Below are 25,476 nucleotides of genomic sequence, written 5' to 3'. Positions count from 1 at the left end.
AATACTGCATCTCAAGGGACGTCATTGGGACAGGAAAAGATTCCACAAAGTTGTTAGTATTCTCCATAGCACCTATATTACAATACTCTGAAAATATGCTATTAGCTTAACATAGACAGCATCTGAAATTAGAATGCAATTTGGAGGTCTGCCTGATTCTACTAAGCAAATTAAAGCAGCATTCATCCCACAAAGCCAACATGTGGATTTTTTTTGAAAAAAAAAAATCCTGGCTGCCAAAGCTAAGTGATGGACTACACATTACACGGAAGCGTGTAACAAAAGCATATGCCTTGGTTTCATAAATAAAGGCAGCTTGGAAAGGTGATTTTTGTGTGCAGCAGGAGAGAGAGAAGCTTAGCTCTCTTTTTGTGTGAAGCAGCAGGAGAGTGAGGAAGCTTAGCTCTATTTCTATTTGCCATATTTCTGCTGCCAAGGATTCTAGTTGCTAGGGTCATAAGTATAAGAAATTTTTCAAGGACCAGAATTGCTCTCCCTTGCTCCTCAGCAAAAGGCCAAACTAGATGCTGTACTTAAATCTGTACCTGTTCAGTATTTTCCTACCCCACAGCTGCCAATAAAGTGGTGCAGGCCTAGGGAAGCTACCGCATTAATGGTGTTCAAATCAATGCAGATACAAGTAATTGTATCCTGTTAATGCTTAGCAGATAAGTCACACAGGATATCCAAAGGTCATGGCAGAACATCTGGGAGTGCATGGCGGTTATCACAATGGCTGAGCTGTGCCAGCAAAGGGACATAGAAATCTGGTGTTGTACTTTCTCCTCTTCGCCTTTTCAAGTCTTCTCCGTAGCTCTGAAGATGATTGACTCACAGTCCATCAGTAAAGATCAAGACAGCTAATCTATCCACAGATCAATCTGTGAGGTAATTTATGAGACAATTATCAACAGTTCAAATAAATGGGAGTAAAATTAGTATGTTAAGTGCAAGAAAACTAAAATTGGTTTAATGCCAAGTATTTCAATGCCTAATAATCATAATAATAATAATCTGCCAACTGCAAAAGGCCACCCTACTGGGATCTGCACACATCATCCGAAAATACATCACACAGTCCTAGACACTTGGGAAGTGCTCGACTCGTGATTTTGTGATACGAAATCCAACATATCTATCTTGTTTGCTGTGTCATAAAATAATAATAATAATAATAATAATAATAATAATAATAATAATAATAATAATAATAATAAAACTTTATTCTTATAACCTGCCTCCATCTCCCCAAAGGGACTTGGGACGGCTTACATGGGGACCAGGCCCAGCATAAACAGAGAACTCAAAGTACAAAATTAAAACACGTAACAAAAAATATAATTGAAATAATTAAAGACCAAGAAAGTAAAAGCATCGTTAAAATACATCAGTCAATATCACAAAACCAAAAAGTGGGCATATTCAGATTTGCAAGGGAAGGGCAGGGCTTGTGTAAAACACAGAACAATAGGACCAGGGCTGGGAATTCAGTGCTGGAAAACCAGAACAATAAATAAATTAGGGCTGGGCAGGGATCAACTGTTATTCAAAGGCACGTTGGAACATCCAAGTTTTCAAGTCTTTATGGAAAATTAAGGCTCAGGATCAGAATGTTAAAAATCATCTTCTATGCATTTGCTATATATTACAAGACTACATGGCTATGGGTCCTCTTAAGTAATTAGAGACCACTTGTCCATGCTAAAACTTAAGTGAATATACGAATAAGCTTATGATGGCCTCAACAGATAGGTAGAAGTACTGAAAATATAGAAACACAACAGAACTCCTAGCTTTGATAGTTTTCTATGCATCTTAGAAGGCATAAAAATATTTCTTCATCCATTCATTCATATTTTCACAAAAGGAATCACCTCCATAGGCAAGTGTGATTCTCACCACAGTTTTCTGCTCCTGGTCCACCTCTCCCAATTTCTCTGACAGTTGCCAGTAGCAATGCTTTAGGGAATTATCACAACATGACAACTTCATTCTGTGCATCTGGGAGGAACAACTTCACTCAATTCCTCTGAAAAAGTGAACTACAGCCCACAAAAGCTTATGCCAAAAAAAATTCCCCATTAATTTTTGGATTAATTTTATTAAGACAGATTAAAGCAAATCCAACATACAAAAAAACAAAACAACACCAGCAACAACAAAAGATTAATCTTTTCAAGATTTTAATGTCTTTTTATGTTAAAACATACTAAGATGGCTATCTGAAAAAGAATGACAGTTCTCGAATGTCTCAAGCCCAATTATATCAATAAAAAATACAGAACGCATTAAGAACAAGAAAGATATCCTGCTTTGCTATCTTATGTCAGCTGATATAGAGAAGAATTGTGTGCATCTCACATTATGATAACATGCTTAGGGAAATGTTTGATTCTGTCCTTGATTATTTTCTCAAAGCAAAAACTGGACATTTTCTCAAGAAAGTAAAATGATGGCTTGGACAAATGTGTGAACAAGTTATGCCTGTTGCATTATCAGCAGGATGTCTGTTTCCCTCATTATATCTATGTGACTTTTGTTAGTTCAGAGGATATTGTAGGTATTTTGATTTCTCATGAGCATATTGGTGCTGCCATCACCTCTGTGTCAACCAAATATGCTCCCTTTCAGAGGCTTCCTGGTGTCAGCATTTCTTTTGGTCACTCTGGTTCTGGATTAATGGCTGGAAGCAGTACAACTTCTGCAAATCCAGTTATATTTCATATGGGCTCCATGCAGCACATGCATGGTGACTCCCCTTTATTTGATCCAGGTAGATACAGCCTCTGTCTCCCTGATCCAACATAGTGAACTCCTCTCACATTTCCCTGCCCATTCTCCCTCCAACTCGCTTCTTTTTCCCTTTATCATCCACTTTTCCTTCCTTACCCCTAATACCCATTTCTCTACAGCTTCCTGCTGGAACCATTGAAATGGCCTAGCTGCTCCATTTTGAAATGCTTTTTCACTCAACTGCAAACCAGTCGAAAGAACCATCTTTCCTCCAGTTGAAAAAACAACCTTAGTTGTTACCAAACTGGTCACTGCCTCTGGTCACCAACATTCACAGCTAGATTGAAACAGTATTTTCCACAGTTGGGAATACAGAAATAGCAGTGTCTCTTTGTTGCACAGAAGGTTAAAATACTCACATATATGAAATAGAATGCTAATTTGAATGTGGAAACAAAATATATCAAAATAATGAAAAAGTGACAGAAGACAGAAATAGATTAGTCTATCCCTAAATCAGTCTTTGTAATAAGAGTTGGCTGTGATATGTGCTGGTTTTTTGATGAAGATGCTGCGATTATTGCAGTCTCCCTTAGGATTTGGGGATTTGTATTTAATTGGATTTTATATTGCTTTGATATTAGTTGTTCTTACAATTGTTGATCACTTTGAAGATTCTGTTTTTGTTTTGCAAAGGTGAAAGATAAAGATTTTAACAGATATATTCTAAATACATAATATAGCTTATTTAATTAAGAATTCTTAAATGTTAAGTTTAAATCATCAAAACATGTGTATTTAGTACAAATGTGTTTTTTGTCCAAAAATTGGGAATGTATCAGCAATTTCAAATAACATATATTTCAATGATCTTAAGGTTGCAACTACATGCATGCTCATTTGGAAGTAAATGTTAATAAAAACTATGGGTTTTTTATCACAGCAGATTAGAATTGTACTATAAATGATGTAATATTCTTGTTACTGCAGAAGAGTCGTAAGGGAAATCTTAGAACATGAAATAATGCCTTCAGTCATCCTTTTTAAAGAGGTCTTTCAGTCTGAAATCATCACCTAAATATTAATAATAATAATAATAATAATAATAATATACTGTCCTGTCTCCCTGAAGTGAACCAAAATCAGCAAACATTCAATGCCATACAACAAACATAAGTAAATACCCATCTCACCCAAATCCAAACAAATGCACATTTATACCAAAAGGAAGAATCATTAAAACAAATAGTATATAAAATTTACAATTCTATAATAACCTTTGAAGAACAACAAAATTAAATGGGCAGAGTGAGATTTAAAACTTATGATAAAAATTCTATAGCAATTGTGGGGGGATAATGATAGGAAAGGACTACTGCCTCATGTCACACCCACATGTGTCCATTTGTATTCTCTCCTGGGTCCAGAGTTATTGAAAATCTTTATCAATGACTTGGATGATGAAATAAAGGGCAAGCTCATCATGTTTGCAGATAACCCCAAATTGAGAAGTGTAGCTAATACACAAGAGGGCAGGATCAGGATTGAACATGGCCTTAGTAGATTGAAGAGTTGGGCCAAAACTAACAAAAATAATTTCACCAGGAAGTAAGGTAAGGTACTACAGTGAGACAAAAAAAATGAAATGCAGAAATATTGGATGGGTGACCCCTAGCTTGTAAACAGTACATGTGAAAGAGATTTTAAAATCTTATTAGACCACAAGCTGAACTTGAGTGAGCAGTGTGATATGGCAGATTAAAAAGTCAATGGGATTCTTGGCTTCAACAATAGGGGCACAATGTCTGTCTAGATCAGTGGTTCTCAACCTGGGGTCCGTCCCCAAATGTTTTTGGCCTACAACTCTCAGAAATCCCAGCCAGTTTACCAGCTGTTAGGATTTCTGGGAGTTGAAGGCCAAAAACATCTGGGGATCCCAGGTTGAGAACCACTTATCTAGATTGAGGTAACTAACAGTACCCCCCTCTGTCCTGTTTTTATCAGACCGCAATACTGGGCACCACATTTCTGGGCACCACAAATCAAGAGGGGTATTGAGAAGCTGGAAACTTTTCAGAGAGGGATGACCAAAATGGCCAAATGTCTGGAAACCAAGCCCTATGAGAGAGGCTTAGGGAGCCAAGTATGTTTAAAGAAAGATATAAAAGAGATGCTTTGAGATGCTCGGGGGTGCTTTGAATGCGATTTCCTGCTTCTTAGCGGGGGCCCATGATGGTCTCTTGGATGGCCCATGAGGTCTCTTCCAACTCTACTATTCTATGATTCTATGATTCTATGAGATGTTTAATAGCCAACATGATAGCCATGTTTAAATGCTTGAAAGGATGTCATCCTGAAGATGGAGGAGGTTTGTCTTCTGCTGCTCTAGAAACTAGGACATCAAATAATTGAAACTGCAGGAAAACAGATTCCACCTAAACATTAAAAAGAATTTCCTGATGGTAAGACTTGTTCAGCAATGGAATAAGCAGCCTTGGAACCTCATCACACTTACCAATTTAAGTGTCCTAGGACACTTGCCTGCCAGTTGAGGGATGGATGGGCACATAGCCCATCACACAACATCCCTCAATGTCAGGCAGAGGTCCCGCCCCCAACCGACATGGAAGCATCCTAGGAAGCTTCCTCATCAACACAAGAAGGCTCTCATGTTGTGCTGACTACAATGGAACTAGCACACATTTGCCCTGGTGGGTGAGGTTTCCCCCATGTGACAAGAAAAGAGTAACTGTGCTGGAGGGGTGTGTGATGTGACAGAGTCGCCCTGAGCACCTGCTGTTTTGTCAAGCTTGCTGGCAAAGCGGCACGGGGGGTGCATGTGATAAGGTCCTTGGAGTGTGATGGAGTCTCCTTCTCTGGAAGTTTTTAAGCAGAGACTGGATGGCTATCTGTTGGAAGTATTTTAACTGTATACTCAGTTCCATCAAAGGTGACACCTTACCCAGCCAATGGGATCACAAAATTAATGGACATTCATACTGGGAGATTATAAAGGTTGTAGCCGAAAAGGAAAGTGCAGTCATGACTGGGTTAACTTGTCCATGTCATTATCAGTACATGTTACCAGCATGGTTGTCTCCGTTAACTTTGGTCTATCTGTTATGTTACCAGTCAGTGATCCAATTAGCAAAAGCTTCCACTATCAAAACAGATTCCATAAAGCAATCACTTCCTCAGTTGAATAGTTTCAGCAAAGTGAGTGAAATTTTAATTATTAGCATTGGACCATCCCTTTAAAAATTGCTGAAACAGAGACACATCAGTTAAGACCGTATTTTTATATCTAGCCGTAAATGTTTTTCATTGCACCAGAATTAACACTCACATTCTCCTATGTCAGAATGCCTAGTTGCCAGGCCATGACTAATTAAGCTATGGTAGTAATTTGCAATGAAACATTTCATCGCATTTTATAACTAACGAAGAGGAGGGACAGAAAGCCCTTGCCTTTTCAAGGCTGCATCTCTTCCAGTCTTGTACAAAATGCTCATGTGTAACATTCTGTAAAACTAAAACACAGCAAAGTTTCCCATTTGTCAAAAGTCCTGCCTCATGTGTGCTTACAAGAGTAGAGTCTGAGACCATTTCTAAAAAGAATATCACAAGATTTGTGTGCAGAAAATCCTAAATTCAATACTCAAGTAAGATAACTGGACAAGATCTCATACATTAGTGTACATCCACAACTACATCAAGTTATCTATATATATAATAAAAGTGAAATCGGAGTATGTATCAGCGTTTTGATTGGCCTGGCGGAATATGCATCAGCTTTCTGATTGGCCGGCCGGAATATGGGCCAGCTCTGATTGGCCGCCACTTTCACAGGCCACTGGGATTGCTGAGGGAAAAACTACTACCAACTGGCTTCGTTCGGCCTACTTATCTCCTCAGAACGATGCTAGCTTTGGGAGAGTTAACAGCTTTCGGCCTACACTTTGGTAATAAAAAACACCACTGCCACCACCAGAAAGGCCGGACCTGGACCAAACTTGACACACATCACCCCTACGATCCATGAACCCACTGACAACAGAGGGCCCCCATTGGCCCCTCTGATGACATGTTTAAGGCCTTCCAGGCTGGCCCCATGCCGCTAGGCCCAAAAGGAAGACGCCATCTTGCCTCAGCTTTCAACTTCTTTGTAAGGCCCTACTTTCCTCAAAAGACAGCAGAGAACATTGTTATTATCTTTTTAATGATATGCTTATGAACACTTCTAGCCCCCAAAGCCCCAATCCAAGCCGCCTTTGATCATTTTGCTAACATGTTTCAGGCCTTGCAGCCTGGCTCCATTGTGCTAGGCCGCAAAAGAGGCGGCCATTTTCCCTGTTCCAAACAGAGCAGCTTTTGCCTGTGTCTTTTGGATACAGCACTCTCCTTCAACAAGGTCAGGCGGCAGTACGTAAATAGGTTGATCCACTGTGACGGCACTTCCTCATTCCAACGTCATAAATTAGTTAAATTTGCCTCCCCACTTTATAAGTGGTACCTTATTTCCTACTTGATAGATGCAACTATCTTTCGGGTTGCTAGGTCCTTTGGCTCTGGGAGTTATAGTTCACCCTTATATAGACAGCACTGAACCCAGCCAACTTCGGATCTGGACCAAACTTGGCACACTGCCTCATCATGTCCAACTGAGCATACAGGCAGGGTTTCGGGGTGATTCTCCTTTGGCTCTGGGAGTTGTAGTTCACCCTTATACAGACAGCACTGAACCCAGCTGATGATGGATCTGGACCAAACTTAAGTGATATTTCCTCACATCCCCAAACAACTCAATGGCGTCTACTAATAACCCGGGCACCGCCGGGACCCCAAGCTAGTAATACTATAAAGACGAATGGCCCAAATATCTATACAGCAATGCTTTATTGTTGCATTTTCTATGAAATACTCCCTTCCCTTAAGGCTATCTATGATTGATAGGATTCTCAACCAATGTTTGTGTGTTTGTGTGTCTGCATGTTGTTGACTTATGGTGACTCTGTGCATTTCATGTGCTTTTCGTAAACAAGGAATATTCAGAGGTGGTTTTAGCAGTTCCTTCCTGTGAAATACAGTCAAGTACAGACCAGGGCTGACCCTCTTTTGCCCGAATCAAATGTTATTTGTTGACTTGCTTGTTTAAACTTTGAATGTGATTTCTTTTATACTTCAAATGGTAAGGTAAAACAATCAAAAGCTAGATTTGAGGTTCATTTGAATTTCACACGTGCCTTATTTCAGTTTTGAATAAAACATATTGAACTACTCTCCTTTTTTTGTGATGTAAGAACCTATCCCTGTTATTTTCAAGTTATTTCTGACTCTGGTACCAAAGTGTCTGCTAAAGAAGAAAAGCCCAGGAATACATATACTTCATTAACTGATTTATGCCTGTAATGTAATGTTTAGACATTTGCATTTTATTCATGATTGTAAAGAAAGTAACCATTGCACATTGTAGAATGAAAGGCTCCATGGCATGAAAACTCCCATTTGGGGAGGTTTGCAGGGCCTTTATTTTGAAGAAATAAAGTACACTCTAAACAATGCACATTTTAAAATGCAAATGGCTGAAAATGCATGCAGTTGAAAAACTCACATGAGCATACCTTAGCCAATGCAGAAGATATGTAGATAAAGTAAAATGCATAAATAAATGCACCCATTAGGGAAAATTCATACAAAGAGGCACATACATTTCATTGTGGGAAGAAAAAAAGAAATTCTCACTATGGATATAAATAAAAGTTTAGATGTGAATGCAGGTGGGATTTGCTGAAACAATGAAATAAAAATGAGAATTGTTCACTTCCTCGGTATTCTGAAACATTTATATTCCATTCCTATCCTATCCACTCTTGTTTGTGCACAATGCCTCTGAGGAAGGAGTGTATCTGAAAAACACTGGCCTAGAAATACTTTTTTTCATCATCTAGATTTTTGTCCACTTCTTTTCCTCTACTACAAAATTACCAAGGACTTTGGGGTGAAAACATTAAGCACTGTGATATTTGCATTTATCAGCCAATCAAAAATTTAGACCTTTGAATTTCTTTATGTTCTTAAACTTGCTTTGGGGTTCTGATGGCATGAGGAAAGATGAAATGGGCAAGAAAATGTAACAAGCTGTATTCCCTCCAGGTTCTGTGCAGTTCTACAAGCCTGTGTTTGCTCATTTCAATGAGTTAAGCACAGCTAGAGCCAGTATTGTGTGGTTGCTTGAGCATTGGACTTTAGTGCTGTAGGTCACGGTTCAAATCCCAACTCAGCTATGGAAACACCCTGTCACACCCTCTCAGCCGAAGGAGGCAAAGGCAAACCCCCTCTGAACAAATCTTTCCAAAAGCAATGATAGATTTTAAAGTCACCATAAATCAGAAATGTCTTGGGGCACACAACAATGAAGGCATCACTAACATCATACAGAATTTTCTATGTATTTATTTATTAACACCCAAATTACTGCTGGTATCTCAACAGAAGACCCATATTGTGGTCTGGCTGATGTGAAAATGCAAGTATTGTACATTATATCATTTAGCCAATAAAAAGCAGATTATTTCTTCATTACTTGATCATTATTTCAGTTTATGCGGACTATAGTCCATCAAAGACACACATATAGTCATTGTATGCATCACATAAATGCAGAGAGCATGGCTTCTACAACTCCCATCATCCCTAAAGAGTGAACACCACGTATCCCAAAACACAACCAGTTATACTCCACCGGGTGTGGCCCAAACTTACTGGCCTTAATGAGCACCTGCATTTTTTCTTAACACATACATCTACTTCAATCTTGGTGTTGATCCCTGCAAATTCACCCCGTTTTCTGTATACGTTAACAATAATTACCCCAATGGTTAGGAATCTTCCAGGCTTTATAAAAGGTAAAGGTTTCCCCTGACGTTAAGTCCAGTCATATCCGACTCTGGGGGTTGGTGCTCATCTCCATTTCTAAGCTGAAGAGCTGGCATTGTCCGTAGACACCTCCAAGGTCATGTGGCCGGCATGACTGCATGGAGCACCGTTACCTTCCTGCCAGAGCGGTACCTATTGATCTACTCACATTGGCATGTTTTCGAACTGCTAGGTTGGCAGAAGCTGGAGCAACAGCGGGCGCTCACTCTGCTCCCAGGATTTGAACCTGGGACCTTTCAGTCTGCAAGTTCAGCAGCTCAGTGCTTTAACACACTTTGCCACTGGGGCTCCCAGGCTTTGTAGCAGACGCTAAAGAGGCAACAGTCAAGACTAGCTGGAAATGGCTTCTTTTCAACTTCAAATTGATCAAGGAATTGCAGAGCAACTCCAGAGCCAAATGTAAATCAGTCAATACAAAACAAGCAAACAAACAAAAGAACAATGACAAAACAAGCCTATTTTATATGAATAAGAAGAAGATAGCAATGATAAGTACTGTGTGATGAAAAATGAGTTGATGAAACTTCTTGTGTATCCTGGGAATAAGCATAAAATTAAGTTGTTTACAAAACCTGGAAGGGTGCACATACTTGAATTAAAAAAAAGTCCCTCTTGAATAGATATTTTAATGCCTCATGAATATGCCACTCTCCCAGAAGCTCTTTTTCCAAAAGGATATTTGCAGAAATGTGGAAAACAAGAAGTTATTTGAGGAGGGGACAGATCAGTGGAGTGTTAAATGTTGGATTTATGATCCCAGGGTGTAAAAAAGAGTTGAGAATACTTTGAAGCCACTTAAAAGGCAATAAGCCTAACCCCGGGTAATATTTTGAATCTAATTCTACAGTAGCAATAATATTATTTCTGCATCTCATATTGGTGTACCCTGTTGATATTTCTAAATTTACCAGGCAGATGAGCATGGGAGGTACTTCTAAGTGATGGCTTCCTGAGCTTGACAGAACCATCAAGTTCCAGAGGTATATGGAGAAAAATAAACTTGAAAGAAATTATTTTAGTTTTTGCAGAATATTTAGTGTCTTCCACCACTAACATCTGACATGCTCATAGACTTTGGCATTTGCAGTGGAGGGTGAGATGAGAAAAATGTCTGCTCCATCAGGTTCCTCCATCCTTTAACTATCACCTAACAGAAGTCATTCCATTAAAAGCAAGAAAGGAAGGGAGTCACTCTATATGTTCCAGTATCAGGCTCTTTATCAGATCAACTCTTCTCTTCCTCTTCTTAAAAGAACAGCTATAGCCTTGCTTGGATGTTAAAAAATTGTATCCATAGAGGGAAAATTTTGAAGGGAAAGCGTACTATGGTGAATGCAGATGCACAGTCAACAGGAACCTGTTATTTACTGTCTTGCATTTCTCCCAATGCAGGATGCAGAGAACCGAACAATCTGAGTTAGAATAAAGCTTTAAAAAATCCCAATCACTTATAGCAGGTAAAAGCAATCCCCATATGTACTCACATTATGATCTGTGGATGAGCAGAGGGTAAAACCTTGAGTGCCTGTACCAACCAAACATTTCCTCACCTATTAAAATTCATAGAGAGGTTTACTATAAAAGCTTGTCTGCTCTATTAAAAATAGCCACTCAAAACAAGCTTATTGCAGTACATCTTTGACATGTCCACTGCTATTCCATTCCACTTCTAGTGGCCAAATGGCAAATGCACGGCCTTCTTTAGGCTCCTACAAACTACTGCTGAGGAAGGAGGAAAGACTGCCTTTCCTTCTTGGCTTTAGCAACAGAGTGGAAATAAGATTGGAAAGCATCCCCTTCTCTGCCTTTTGTCACTATTTTTGCAATAAGACCCTATTTTTGCATTGACCCATGTACAAGTTCACCCAGGTGTTTTGGATCATTTTGCTGTTTGTTTTTTTTTTACTTATACACAATTTTAAAACGTTGAAAACATAACAAGAGGTGTTTAAAAGTACAGCACCTACCTTTCATAACTATTTCTATAACGGTCAGTGAGCAGCAAAATACATGTCTTGATAAAATGGCTTTGCTGCTTTGGCGAAAGCCAAGCAGAAATGGAGGCAGTGCCACTTTTCATGAGAGATCTATTGTCTGGGAGCAACCACTAAGAACCCCACCCTTTGTGCCTTCATCAAATGGGCCAGTGAAGGTGCTGAGACTTACTTCCTTCCACAAAAATCTCAAAACTTGAACACAATTCTCCCTTCCCCAGTCTTCACTTCTAACCTTCTTATATTTACTGGGAAGTAACCACAAGCTTAATACAGTCACAGACCTTTTCGTCTCAGATTTTCAGTCTTTCGTGTTCTTAGTTACATCTCCTTCCAGATCAGTTAAAGCTGCAAGAGTATAAACTGGAGAAGGCTCCTGTGCCTATAATGGTTGTCTAGATTAGAAGAGGGAGTTTCTGCTTGTAACAAGCAACACCTGCTGAATCATGTAAAAAGCAACACCTGATGAAATTCCTTCTTCTAGACAACCATTAAAGGTACAGGAGCCTTCTCCACTTTTCACTATAAAATCCCTAAACACAAGGAGATCTTTAGTAGAGATGATTAGGCTACATTTTCTCACACACTTCTTTATATGTACACTATTAATGAATCTCTTATGCAGTTTTAAGAACTGGTAGTTGAGTTCATCTAAGGCCCAGGAGATTTATATGACCCATCCTGTTCTTCCTACTCTTAGATGTACTGGAAGACATTGATGGTTGAATCAGCTTCAGTGGGTGAAGATGGTATTATTCCATTCTTCATCTCAGGCATCAAAGTCCCTTGGAACAGACCTGGTAATGGGAAACAAAAATCAGTATCTTGTGGTTACAAACACAGGTGTGTCTGAGAGTTAAGTACTTTTAAAGTCTGCACTGAAGGAAGCATCCAGTATTTCTTTCTACCATCTCCATATACAACAATGCTGAAGGAAATCAACCAACCTTAGAGGCAGCCACTTTTTGTAAAAGTACACAGGTGGAGTCTATGCCATTACAATGTAGGATCTCAGCCAAACTGTCTTTATGGAGAAGCCTGTCTCTCGTTATTGATCTCATTGCAGAACCACTATTTGATTTCTTGACGATATAAAAGCAACTCATCTCTCTCACTTGTTTTTCTTCCATAATTTGTTGATAATGTTTCTGCTAAGCAGTCACACACCATAATGTTTAATAATCAGAGACACCAATCAGAAAATCTCACTAGTATTTCATTCTGGTTTCAAGAAAGCAGCTTCTGGAAAACAAATTCATGGTTGTTGATTTAGGGTGTAGGGTTTTTTTCCTTGATGCAAGTAAGAAAGCAAGCATAATTGATCTACTGCTGTGTCAAATGGATGCTAAAGATTGCCAAGCATGTTGAAGCGTGGTGGGATATTGCACCCAATGGAGCCAATTTGTGTTTAATTTATCAGGGGAGGATGTAAGTATTAGATTGCTCCTTTGTTCTGCAGTTTAAGAAAGCAACAATGATGAAGACTCTCAAAAAGCGGTAGAAGAAATAGGGGGTTTTTGGTGTGGGGAAGGAGTCATTTCATTCTTGATGAGATGGACTGAATAGCATCTAATCAGACTGTTCTTCAAGTCCAGAATAGCATGGCCTGTAACTAAGCCTTCTGTGCTGGCATCGATATAATTGCTAACAAATTGCTACCATCTCTGCATATCCCATTTTTCCTCAAGTATTTTCAAACCTTGCAATGCTCAATCAATTCAGAAACGCCATGCATTTTTGAAAGCGTGGAAGAGGTGTAACACAGCCATTTATTTTACTACAGATTAGTGGGTGAAAAAAGAACATTGGGTTAAGCTTGAAGAGAAAGTTGTACAAGGAGTCTAGTGGTGCAAGAGGCCAGAAATTACATTTGGTTGTGATATCTTTGAATATTTCAAAATATTGACTGGAATTCACTATCAGAGTTATAAATGAAAACCAGAGTAACATATCCATAGCTGATTTTATATGCATGAGCCATGTATATTCACGATTGTGGCACTATTGCCAAGATCATAAAAATCACCCATTCTTTCTTTACTGGGAAGCAATCACCTCCAGCAAAATAAGTCTGTTCTCCTGTTGAGTGGGGTGTTGCGTAATGACATTTCCCTCCACCTCCTGTCAGAAAACTCAGTGGAAGGAGAAATGGCAACAGCACTGCTTCTGATTGTCATGCTAGGGATTGCTGGAAGGGGTGAAGTGGAAATGTCAACATAGTGTGTGCTGATCTACAGGGAAACACATTTCTATTGCTAGTACCAGTTGTTGCCTAGTAAAGGATGAGGAGTTGACCCAAGAGATGCCAGTTAGATGGGATATTGGCCATCTTTGGATTAAAATCTGACAATCATAGCTAGGCTGGGGGGGGGGGGGCAGGAACTTCCCACTTTTATTCACAATTTAGTATAATATTTATTTATTTATTTATTTACAGCATTTATATTCCGCCCTTCTCACCCCGAAGGGGACTCAGGGCGGATCACATTACACATATAGGCAAACATTCAATGCCTTTTAACATAGAACAAAGACAAGACAAACATAGGCTACGAGCGGCTTCGAACTCATGACCTCCTGGTCAGAGTGATTCATTGCAGTTAATTGCAGCTGGCTTGCTCTCCCGCCTGCGCCACAGCCTGGGCCCAATAGAATGACCAAGATCTAGCAGTGTGACATACAACTTTATAATGATGTAGCTATGTGCCAAACATGATATGCACACCATGTAGTGAACTGTGGCAAGGTACAATGGAGTTTCTCAGGGAGTTTCCCATTGTACAACAGGATCTATACCACTACTACACAACATCACTCTGATGCCAATTGTGCAATGGGATCCACCAGAAACCATGCTCCTGGGTCCAATTGTACAATGATGCTAAAATTGTTGATGTCTGTGCACCCCTACTGTGAGTGGAGACATTCTGCAGCACCTCCACATGCTCATAAGTTGGCTTACAATGATGTAAATACCAAACAGGATGCCATCCAATATTTCTACAATCCTACTATTTGCCTAAAATAATAACCCACCTGGGCAAAACCTGCAAATTCATCCAGAATAGGATCTGCCTTTCCTACCTGCTACATCTTGAGTGCTCCGGTCCGTTTATCTTGCTGAATGGGATGTATTACACACATCTCCTTGGTATGAAGGATGGGAGCTGCCAGCAACTTATTTTCTCTGTGACAATTCCATCCGAACATCTCTTTGGCTTTGCAATAAAACAAATGGGACTCTGTTAGTGAACAACCTGTGCTGTGTTTTGAAAGAGAGACTGAAAAGCAACTTTGTAAGAATTATCTTTTAAGTCGCTGCTACGAATCCTGGCTGGGATGGGGTGGGAGTGGGGACTCTGAAAATTAAGATGCATGTCACCTCTCTGGTTAATTTAAAAGTTGCTTGTGCCTCACTATTTTCCCCTTACTTTATGTCCCTTTAAACCAAAGCCCTAAAAATTATAGCCATCTGACTGGCACACTAATCTAGTAAATTTCTAAATTTTAAGACCACTTTATCTGAATCCTGACGAACAGTGTTTGGTGTCAGAGCAAGTAATTAAGGAAGTTATGTTTGCTGTCACATCAAAGCACTGCATCCAACAAAACTTTTTCAGTGTTCACCTGTAGCTGCAATTTGTCCAGTCAAGCCATTTATGCATTTCTTCAAATAAAAAGAAACAAAGGGTTTTTCAGCTATGTAGCTAAAAAAGATAAGTAACATGACTGGCATTTATACAATTACGTATTTTTTTCATAATTATATGCTGCCTTTCTCCCAAAATGAATGTTGAAAATTATTTTAGAGGATACAAAAAGCAATATAGGTAAAACCCAATTAAATAAAATGAAATAGTATAAAATGTATATTATAATACCGTCATTAAACTAATTCTAATCTTAAAACACACATTTTAAAGGCACATCTGTTTCAGTAATACAAACCCCTCTGTTTAAAAACAACCTTCCTCCAGTCAATTGCTAAGATCCCATCTAAATGAAAATTGATTATTTTTCTCTGCCAATGGAAGAACAGGGCAGGAGTCAACCTAACCTCCTATCAGAGGTGCATTATAATACTAGGAGACTAGATCTTTCCATAAACAAGGTTGGGGGGAGATGCCAAACCAGCAGTTCTATCAATCCAGCAATTACGCCATTTACATCTTAGGTCAAGAATATATGAAGATTGCAAAAAACGATTATCAGTGTTCCTCAACCTGGGGTCCCCAGATGATTTGGCCTACAACTCCCAGAAATCCCAGCCAGTTTACCAGCTAGCTCTTAGGATTTCTGGGAGTTGAAGGCCAAAACCATCTGGGGACCCCAGGTTGAGAACCATTGAACTATATGAACCTCGTAGAGTCTTAAAATACTTGCAAGAGGGCATTCTCACATTGCCACCATTACTGCAGGTAAGGCATGGGGGGAGACACCTCTTTGCTCCCTGTTTGCAGCATTTCTTCGCCTTTTCTTTTCATGGACCCCCCTTTAAATATCATTTGCAGCCATTGACCCCCAAGACAAAATTCATGATTTATCCCTAAAGTGTATCAAAATGTGCTGCGCCCATTGGTGCAGTGTGTTAAAGCGCTGAGCTGCTGAACTTGCAGACCAAAAGGTTGCAGGTTCGAATTCGAGAAGTGGAGTGAGCACCCACTGTTAGCTCCAGCTTCTGGCAGCCTAGCACTTCAAAAACATGCAAATGTGAGTAGATCAATAGGTAACATCCCAGCGGGAAGGTAACGGCGCTCCATGCAGTCATGCCGGCCACATGACCTTGGAGGTGTCTACGGATAACGCCGGCTCTTCAGCTTAGAAATGGAGATGAGCACCAACCCCCAGAGTCGGATATGACTGGACTTAATGTCAGGGGAAAGCTTTTATCTTTACCTTATCAAGAGTCTTTAAATTTGTAGAAAAGGGAGAAATAAGTAAATGTGTTAAGCCCTAAAGCAAAGGTCATGTCACGACCCAGGCTACAGAGCACCAATAACCATACGCAGAGGCCAGATTCTATCTAATATCTTTATTAAGGAAATATATAAAGTTAATAAAAGCAAATGTAAAAGTTAGTCCAAAAGCAGACCTTTCAGGAAAGGTCAAAATTAGTCCAAAGAAACAATGTCCAATATGAAATATTAAGGTCCAAAGTTGTAATCCAATAACCGAAACACTCACTTTGCCAGGCAAAGTGAGGGGAGATGACAAGGTCCTTTAGTCCATGAACTTGAGCAAGGCTAGGAATTAACTTGATACTTGAAAACAAGGCTTGAATCGTGGCACAAGGTAACAAGGAACAAGAACAAGATCCGTGGAATTACTTGGTAAAATCCGTGAAACAAGGCAAGGTTTAGTCCTGAAAGGCGAGGCAAGGTCCGTAGGTAAACAAGGCTGGGAAACAGGAGCGAAGGCTTGAAAACAAGAACAAGGCTTAAACAGGAACGAGGCTTGAATCGGAGCGCGCTGTCCAGACACAACTCGCTCCGGAGGCTGACGAATTGACTCCGCAAAGTTACTCCGCGGGTAAAACACCTATATAGAGTCTAACTTTCCCGCCGAGAGCAGTTCTCTGGGAACCAGAAACGAAAGCTAATCTCTGAGACCAGATGTTTGACTCCTTAAAGATTCTCATGGAAAGCAGGCTTAATTGGCTAAATTCTTAGCAATTATTCTAGCACTCCTGCGCGAGGCCGCTTCCAAACCTCTCTGTTGTTTACAAAACTCATGGCGAGAAAACACAGGAGATGTAGCCTCAGTGTTTGTTTGACATACTTCTGGAACATAACCCTCTTGCAGGTGCAAGGTTCCCAGATCTGGCTGGGAAGAATCTGTCTGGGAAGAATCCAGTTCTGACTGGGAAGGTAAAAAACCCAAGTTTTCTTCTTCATCAGGCATCACAATGTCATGAGCAGGACTACAAGGCCCATGGGTCATCACACTATCCCCCTCCTCAAGCCCCCTCCCAAACTGGGACTCTCTCCCCGAGGCGCGAGGTCGTGGCTTGGCGGGATAGGTCTGATGAAAGCGACGGGTTAGATCAGGAGCATGGACTGTGGAGGCGTCTTCCCAAGAGCATTCCTCAGGGCCAAAACCCACCCAGTCAATGAGATATTGCAGGCGGCGGCGGTGAAAGCGAGAATCCAAAATGTCCTGAACCTCGAACTCGTCCTCCCCATCCACCAAAATAGGGACGGGGGCCGGCCGGTCTACATCTGGCCGCACACCATCCGCCGGAAGGAGCAGGGAGCGGTGAAACACTGGGTGAATGCGCATTGAACGCGGAAGTTGGAGTTTGAAAGTCACGGGGTTTAATTGCGCCACCACTGGATAGGGGCCAATGAAACGGGCATCTAACTTCCGGCAAGGGCGATGGGAGGGCAAAAAGCGAGTGGACAGAAAAACCCGATCTCCTACCTTGATTTCGGGGCCCGGCTGGCGATGTTTGTCCGCGTGACGTTTATAGTCCTCCTTGGCTTGTTCCAGTTGCTGGAGCAAAAGTTGTTGCACCGCTGTGAGTTCCTGCAGCCAATCTTCTGCTGCGGGAACTTCTGAAGTTTCAATGACAGGGGGAAAGAAACGTGGATGGAAGCCGTAGTTTGCAAAGAACGGCGTTTCTTTTGTAGAAGCCTGGACTCCATTGTTGTAGGCAAACTCCGACAGTGGTAACAGAGAAGCCCAATTGTCCTGTTGGTAGTTTACATAACAGCGAAGGTACTGTTCCAAAGTGGCATTGGTGCGCTCCGTTTGCCCATCCGTTTGGGGATGATGAGCTGAAGATAAACGAGAGTCTATGCCCAATAGTTTTTGTAGTGCCTTCCAGAAACGAGAGGTGAATTGGGATCCACGGTCTGTGACCAAACTCTTGGGCAATCCATGTAGTCTGAAAACATGTTGGAGGAATAAATCTGCAGTCTCTTGGGCCGTGGGAAGGCCTTCACAGGGAATGAAATGGGCTAACTTGGTGAAAAGGTCCACCACCACTAGGATCGTGGTGAATCCACAGGAAGGTGGTAAGTCAGTGATAAAATCCGCAGAAATTATTTCCCATGGGCGAGATGGGGTAGGAAGGGGGTGTAGAAGCCCTGAGGGCTTCTCCCTTCTTATCTTGGAGCGCTGGCAGACTGGGCAGGTGTTGACATATTTTTCCACATCTTTGCGGATCTTGGGCCACCAGAAATCTCTTAGGATCAGATGCATGGTTTTAAATAGTCCGAAATGCCCTGCTGGTTTGCAGTCATGACACAGACGAAGTGCTTTTTCCCTGCCCGGTCCGGGTGGGATATAAACATGATTTCTATAGCAAAGCAGTCCATCTTTAAGCGAAAAGGGAAAATGCAGACCTTGACGAAGTTGGTCCTGCGCCCAGGCATCTGCTTGCTGACTAGCCCTGATTTCTTGAGCACAGATGGGTCCTGGAGTAGAGGGAGTTGAATCAATGGGAGTGGATTTGGTGTTCCCCACTGTTAGCGTGGCAAAGTTCTCGGGTTGTAGTAGTTGGGATTCAAAGGTCTCCTTGCGTCCTGCAGCGTATTCCGGTTTACGTGACAGGGCGTCTGCTTGCTTGGTTTGGGCTGGGGTCACATAATGAATCTGGAAGTTGAAACGTTCAAAGAATAAAGCCCAACGTTGCTGCCTCTGATTTAGCTTGCGGGCAGTTCTTAGATGTTCTAGATTCCGATGATCAGTGTGGACTTCAATGGGAAATTTGGCCCCTTCTAGCCAATGTCTCCAAGTTTCAAAAGCTGCCTTTATGGCTAATAGTTCTTTTTCCCAAATGGTATAGTTCCTCTCTGGTGCGGTTAGTTGACGAGAATAATAGGCACAAGGATGAAGGTGATCTCCCACCGGTTGTAGGAGCACAGCCCCAATTGCCACATCAGAGGCGTCCGCTTGCACCACAAAAAGGGTTTCAGGATCTGGATGCTGAAGGATTGGCTGGGATGTGAATAATTTCTTTAGTTGCTGGAACCCTTTCTCTGCTTGATCAGTCCAGCGGAAGGGCTGTTTCCCACGGATGCAGCTGGTGATTGGGTCAGACCAGCGGGCAAAATCTGGAATGAACTTGCGGTAATAGTTCGCGAACCCCAAGAATCGCTGCACCTCTTTCTTGTTGGTTGGCGCCCGCCATTCCAATACTGCTGAAACTTTTGTCGGGTCCATGGAGAGCCCTAGAGGCGAGATGCGGTACCCCAGGAAATCTACCTCTTGTAGATCAAAAGCGCATTTTTCCAGCTTGGCATAAAGTCCATGATCCCGCAATCGTTGTAACACCATTTTAACGTGGTTCTCATGTTCTGATTGTGATCTAGAAAACACCAAAAAATCGTCCAGGTAGATGATCAAGAACCGATCTAGATAGTCCTGAAAAATGTCATTGACAAAATGCTGGAACGTTGCGGGAGCTCCGCATAAACCATAATTCATAACTCGGGACTCGAATAATCCGAATTTAGTCTGGAAGGCGGTCTTCCACTCGTCCCCTTCTCTGATGCGAACTAGATTATAAGCCCCCCGTAGGTCCAGCTTGGTGTAGACCTTGGCTCCTCGAAGTCGGTCTAGTAGATCCGAGATTAAGGGCAGGGGATAGCTGTTCCGCTTAGTGATATTGTTCAATGCTCTGTAGTCCACCACCAAGCGTAATTCCCCTGACTTCTTCTTCACAAACATCACTGGGGAGGCGGCTGGGGATTGAGAGGGTCTGATGAATCCCTTGCGAAGGTTTGTCTCTATGAATTCCCTGAGAGCTTCTTGCTCTGGTTCAGTCAGGGAGTAGAGATGCCCTCGCGGGATCGGGGCCCCCTCCACCAAGTCAATGGCACAGTCATAAGGTCTATGTGGGGGTAATTTTTCGGCTTCTTTTTCATTGAATACATCCCAATACTCGGAGTACTTTTTTGGCAAGGTGATAATGGGCTCGGTGTCTGTGGCATGGCAGACCTTGGCTACGAGGCAATGGTTTTGGCAGTACTTGGAAGCAAACTGCAGTTCTCTGTTGGACCAGGAGATGCTTGGGTCGTGAAGTGTCAGCCATGGAATCCCCAAAATCACAGGGAAATGGGGAACCTCAGTAACAAAGAAGGAAATCTCTTCCATATGTTCCCTTATCCACATCCTGGTGGGTTCCGACCACTGGCTTACGGGGCCCGTCTTGAGAGGGCGGCCATCGATGGCTTGCACCACACGGGCATTCTTGAAGTCATGATATTGTAATCCCAGAGAGTCGGCATACTCTCTATCAATGAAATTGTTGGTAGCTCCTGAGTCTATCATGGCGTGGATCATGACGGGTCCCTTTTTTGCTGACCATAAGGTGACCACTAGAAGGAACAGGACCCCGGTTGGCGGCTCTTGAATGGGTTTCTTGACCGGGTTGGCGAGCCTCTCTACGCCCGGTCGTTGGCTTCCCCCGCCGGCTGTGTGCCAGCCGCCTCAGACGCCTTCGTCTCCGTGGAGGACGCCGCCGCAAGACGGGCGGCGGGCTTCCCTTTGGCTGGGCACTCTCTGGCGAAGTGGCCCCCATTTCCGCAATACCAACAGAGATTTAGGCGTTGGCGGCGGGCCTTCTCGGCGGCATCTAATCTGGGACGCACATTGCCCAACTGCATCGGCACCTCCTCGCTCCCTCTGGGGTATGGGGATGGTGGTGGGGGTCTCCACACTGGACGCGGCTGAACGCTGGCGGGAGCGGGGGGTTTTGCCCCAGCTCTACCGCTCTGGCCTCGTACCCACTGTTTCCTGTTGGCAATCATAACTTCAGCCCGTAAACATTGATCGATGAGTGCTTCAAGCGTTTGGGGAGGATCCACCTTGGAGATTTCCTCCAGCATTTCAATGTTGAGACCCTCCCGAAATTGTCCTCTGAGGGCAACATCGTTCCAGCCGGTGTTGTGGGCCAGCACTCGGAACTCGGCTATGTACTGAGACATGGGTCTGTCTCCTTGGAAGAGGCGGCGGAGTTTGTGACCGGCTGCCTCCAAATTGTCCTCGATTCCCCAAGTCTCCTTAAGGTGGTCCAAGAAGCGTTGCGCTGATCTTAGGTGTGGAGAGGCTTGGTCGAACAGTGCCGTCGCCCAGTTGGCCGCTGGCCCGTCTAGAAGACTGTAAACCCACGCCACCTTGATGTCTTCTTGGGGAAACTCGGCAGCACGGGCCTCTAGATAAGCTTGGCATTGGCGACGGAAAACATGAACCTTAGAAGCTTCTCCAGCAAACTTGGTTGGCAACGCCATGGCCGGAAGACGGATTCCGCGTTCCTTCAAACCCTTTATTTCCCCATCCTGTGCATTGAGCTTATCACGGATTCGGTCCACCTCATCCTTGTCGATGGTGTAGGTAATCGGCTGGCCGCCCGGTCCAGGTCCGGCTCCGGTAGACATTCTGGCCGAGGTTAATTGGTGCTTAGGGTGGCGGAGTCAAACTGTCACGACCCAGGCTACAGAGCACCAATAACCATACGCAGAGGCCAGATTCTATCTAATATCTTTATTAAGGAAATATATAAAGTTAATAAAAGCAAATGTAAAAGTTAGTCCAAAAGCAGACCTTTCAGGAAAGGTCAAAATTAGTCCAAAGAAACAATGTCCAATATGAAATATTAAGGTCCAAAGTTGTAATCCAATAACCGAAACACTCACTTTGCCAGGCAAAGTGAGGGGAGATGACAAGGTCCTTTAGTCCATGAACTTGAGCAAGGCTAGGAATTAACTTGATACTTGAAAACAAGGCTTGAATCGTGGCACAAGGTAACAAGGAACAAGAACAAGATCCGTGGAATTACTTGGTAAAATCCGTGAAACAAGGCAAGGTTTAGTCCTGAAAGGCGAGGCAAGGTCCGTAGGTAAACAAGGCTGGGAAACAGGAGCGAAGGCTTGAAAACAAGAACAAGGCTTGAACAGGAACGAGGCTTGGATCGGAGCGCGCTGTCCAGACACAACTCGCTCCGGAGGCTGACGAATTGACTCCGCAAAGTTACTCCGCGGGTAAAACACCTATATAGAGTCTAACTTTCCCGCCGAGAGCAGTTCTCTGGGAACCAGAAACGAAAGCTAATCTCTGAGACCAGATGTTTGACTCCTTAAAGATTCTCATGGAAAGCAGGCTTAATTGGCTAAATTCTTAGCAATTATTCTAGCACTCCTGCGCGAGGCCGCTTCCAAACCTCTCTGTTGTTTACAAAACTCATGGCGAGAAAACACAGGAGATGTAGCCTCAGTGTTTGTTTGACATACTTCTGGAACATAACCCTCTTGCAGGTGCAAGGTTCCCAGATCTGGCTGGGAAGAATCTGTCTGGGAAGAATCCAGTTCTGACTGGGAAGGTAAAAAACCCAAGTTTTCTTCTTCATCAGGCATCACAATGTCATGAGCAGGACTACAAGGCCCATGGGTCATCACAGGTCAGGGAAGTCACATTTCTAGACTTCATCTACAAGTATTCCCGAAGACAGTTGTGCTGAAAGATAATGGAAACTGCAGTCCATTGACATTCATTTTTATCTTTTAAATCCAAAAAGATTTGCACTCCTCCTCAAGCCAGGCAGCAATACAGAGGTGCTGGGGGGCAATGCATTCCTGAGGATCAGTGGAGTTGATTTTGTGGTACATGGTTTCAAGGATCAATGAAGTCATTCAAATTTTAGGGCAGAAAATCTTGTAACACTACTCACTCCCTCTGGTTTTACGAGAATCAATAGCAATATATTAATTACAAACAACTTGGTACATTTTTGTAGCACCCAAAATATTTTCCATATCTGGCTTATGTAAAGCAAATAAGAGTGTTGATTTTCATACCAGATGGCTAGAAGACTCACCTTGGTGAAACAGGACATCCTATCGCCCAACATTTCACAGGACATGTGTGTCCAAGCAACATCAGGGTGTAGTTAAGATGGCAAAAGTTATTAACGACAAAGGACAAACAAGGCTGTTTGTGTTTGCCTCAGTTCAGTGGGAAGGCCAAGTGTCCTTTCTTCCTTACACTGCTGTGTTAGTTGTGTGCAAACTACTTTTGTACTCTGAATTTGATTTGCAGCGAGTGGAGTAAGCTGAAAGTAAAGAGGGGAAATGGGATAAAAAGAGAGAAATTGGGAAGAAGAGAGAAAAATAGAACAATGGTTGAAAGCAGCTGGGACAACAGAGCATTACTCATTACTCAGGACAGTTGGAGGTTATGAGACATTTCCACCAAGAGTAGCCTGATATTTACCTTGTCCGTTCAAATTATGTCAATTATCTGCAATCAGATATTTGAATGGGCAACAATTGCCAGGTTTGTGACACATTTCCAAAGCGGTCATTCGTACTGAGTACTTCAGCTGTCCATGATTTATGCCCAGAATTCTAACACCACACAATCTAAGCCTTTATTGATAAGTAACAAATAGGACTGCCAACTCAGGGTGTCAGGAGATATATGTGTTCCCCACCAAAATGATATGCACTGTTATCTGCTCCAGAAAACATCCGGACCAAGAACCCTATTGCCAGGTAATCAGACCGGCAAGGATCATAACATGATACTTGGGGAGCAAACTGCATCATGTTTGCCAAAGCAGAGAACCAACTGGATGCTACCAGCCCCAGCTGCTTCTTTTGGAGTTTGGGATTTATTAGGACTAAAAAAAGAAGAGCTGCAAGAGTGGAAAATCAGCAGAGGAGGGTGTGTGGCACGGAAGAATAATATTGAAACACCATCTTGATAGATAGCTTTATTATCTTTCCTATCCCACTGCTGGTACTTGATAATGAATAGCACTTGGAACTGCACTTTTTTTTTACAAAAAATATGCTGCTGCTGCTTCTCTTAAGAAAAACATACTTGAATAGCTCCATTACATTTCTAGAAGAAACATTTCCAACAAGAGAAACGTCCCTATTGATTGAAATATACTGAGAACGTTTGATCGGAATTCTGGGGGCTATCAGAAACTTAAATGGCTTTCTTCATACATATGAATTCACTGCACCTTATCATTACTTCCTTTTTTCTTCTCATTTTGTTGACAAAAGACACCATCAAGAATCTTGTTAAAAATTCCTGCTGAAAAACTATCTTATTAAAGTTTAAATTAAAAAACATATGCATACACACTGAATTAAATATAAAGATATTGGGCTCCTGGAAATGGGACATATCAGGAGATTGCATTAAATGTTTTGCTGTCATTTCCAGAGCTTTTTTAAGAATCCAAAGAACATTTTTGTTATCTTGAAATATTTTCAAGAAGTTTCCAGCACTAATTGTAACATTTATTCTACACACACACACACATACTGAGTTGCTGCACGAATTTGGGGTTACTTTATTATAATAATAATAATAATAATAATAATAATAATAATAATAATAATAATAATAAGAAGAAGAAGAAGAAGAAGAAGAAGAAGAAGAAGAAGTAGTAGTAGTAGTTTATATCCTGCCTCCATCTCCCCCGAAGGGGACTCGGGGCGGCTTACAGCAAAATCAAAATACAAGCAATGATAAAATATAAAACATCAAAGGACAAAAACAAAAACCAATAATAAAATATACACAATAGGTGAAAAAAACACAACACAGAATTAAAACATCCAATTGAAAACAATGAGGTTGCAATAGTGGATAAGCAGGGTGCACATTATGAGTAACAAATTATTTATAATTTCAAGACATATTAAAACAAAAAAAGTCGCATTTCCCACTACTTTCAAAAATATTTAGAGTTATAGCTCATCAGTGAAAACACATATTTTCACTATAATTCTATAACATGAACCCACTCTTCCATAGTAGACGCACAATCACCAATATCAAATGTATAGCAGGA

The 25,476-nt window shown here is 41.8% G+C and overlaps 1 long non-coding RNA gene across 1 annotated transcript in view; it reads right to left on the bottom strand.

The window, feature by feature from the left end:
- LOC103278175 (uncharacterized) overlaps positions 1–12,211 on the bottom strand; it is a 47,440-nt gene extending 35,229 nt beyond the window's left edge. Inside the window, exon 1 of the long non-coding RNA XR_505855.3 lies at positions 11,948–12,211. This is a non-coding gene — a long non-coding RNA (uncharacterized LOC103278175). The remainder of the gene's footprint in view (positions 1–11,947) is intronic.
- Positions 12,212–25,476: the final 13,265 nt, after the last annotated feature.

The sequence above is a fragment of the Anolis carolinensis genome, chromosome 3, assembly GCF_035594765.1.
Source record: "Anolis carolinensis isolate JA03-04 chromosome 3, rAnoCar3.1.pri, whole genome shotgun sequence".
NCBI lineage: Eukaryota > Metazoa > Chordata > Lepidosauria > Squamata > Dactyloidae > Anolis > Anolis carolinensis.
This window is presented reverse-complemented; position numbering and strand designations above follow the sequence as displayed.